Below are 1,807 nucleotides of genomic sequence, written 5' to 3' on the forward strand. Positions count from 1 at the left end.
TTCAGAGCAAAGGAGGATGCTCTGGAAGGGCCTGCAGAGACCGTGTTGTAATTATATGCCATGAATATAGAGATAGCTAGACAGAAATGAATAGGAAACTTTTAAAAAGTTTCTCAGAGCAACTCCCATGAACAGCATAGGTGAGACTCTTCCTTTTATCCTGAACATTTGGGCTGCAAAAAATATAAAGAACTTGCAGGAGTGATGCCCTTCTGAGCATTTTGTGAGAGTGTTTCTACTGAATTTCTCCTCTGGAGTCATTTTGGGTGCATTTACTTTAAACCCATACATGTCTGCTAAGTTACATCACAGCTCTATAGATTACCTGTGTGGGTAACAGCCACATACGTGGCACTAAGGGACACATGGTAGGACTTAGAAGGCCAGATTCATGGCTGAACTAGATGATGTTGATGGTCATTTGCAACTGAAATGATTCCATGATATATACAGGCATGTACATATGCCCATGTCATTTCTTAGCTCACTTTATTTAGGCAAGTAGCTCAAAGCTTAAACAGAAGTCCACATTTCTGTGCATGCCTACACTGTGCTGGCTCCTCTAGCGTGACTCTGCTCAGTTTCCCATGTGAGACTCCTTTCAAAATCTTTGTCTACAGCTGTGTGCAGCAACAAACCCGAAATGCTGGAGAGCCAGCTGGCTAAAAACAGCTTGAAAAATAATGGAAATCAGGTGTCTAAAATGAGAATGTGTTTAGATGTGACTTGGCTTCCCTCGGTTTTCCCTGCAGAGAGCAGTGATTCCATACTAACTTTGTTTTTTGCTTTCTGTGAAAATCAGCCTCCATCAATGGTTAGGGATGGGAGAGCAGAGCTTGGTGGGACTTTGGGTGACTGTATCTTGGCAGACACTGCCTGTTAGTTGTACATCTGTCACACAGACGGGTAGACACCAGGGGAAAAAAAAGAAACCATCAAATAAAATTAATTTGGGGATCTGGATGAAAAGGAAAACCAAGCTCATATTTTGTGTCATTATGATGTTAGACACTGTAGATACTCAGGATAAGCATGCTCTGGGTAGGTGGCTAAGCACAGATTTAACAACCAGAGAGCACTTTTCAGGCAGCCCAGCTCGGTAATATTCTGCTCTCTGCAGAAACCAGCACCACCCATGGGAGACAAGACTTCTGGGAATGCCAGAATTTGAGACCACACATTACCTTACAACCTCCTTTAGGTTCCTTTATGGTCTATACTAGGTTCTCACTTAGCTTGGTAATTTTTAATGCCTGTTTTTGTTGTTGTTTTCCCTGAGGCTCTGGGGTTTGCAGATGCAAAACCACTCCCCAAACATTCTGTTGCCGTTTTTTGCAATGGAAAAAAATGTGTGTTCAAAATGTTGGATGTTAAACTCAATGCATGCGTGCTTGCGAGCTTACCTTTGTCTCATTGCTATTGTTTCCTCAGGACGTGACCTTCACCCCCACAATGAATAGAGAAAAAGCTGTCAAATCCTCCTAGCTCCCTGGCTGTGCAGTTTGCTGCTCCCTTGCTGTTCACCAGCCAGCAGCCCCAGCTCTTCCCACCCAAAGCAAGGAAGAAGCCAGCAAGTCACAAATGACAGCTGAAAAGTGAAGCATTATCAACAACTGCATGAGACTGTCAGAGGGAAACTTTATATAGAAATTCTGCCTCTGAGCCTGGGCAGCCGTGTATCACATCACTTCCAAAGAACAGAGAGAAGATATGCTCAAGTAACTCGGGGCAAAAATCACACAGATCAATACATATATTTGAGTATCTGCACACAGTGACCTGCAGCACTGAGAAATCTGCATTCACA

The sequence above is a fragment of the Netta rufina genome (genome assembly GCF_964035555.1).
Source record: "Netta rufina genome assembly, chromosome: 11".
Classification (NCBI taxonomy): Eukaryota; Metazoa; Chordata; class Aves; order Anseriformes; family Anatidae; genus Netta; species Netta rufina.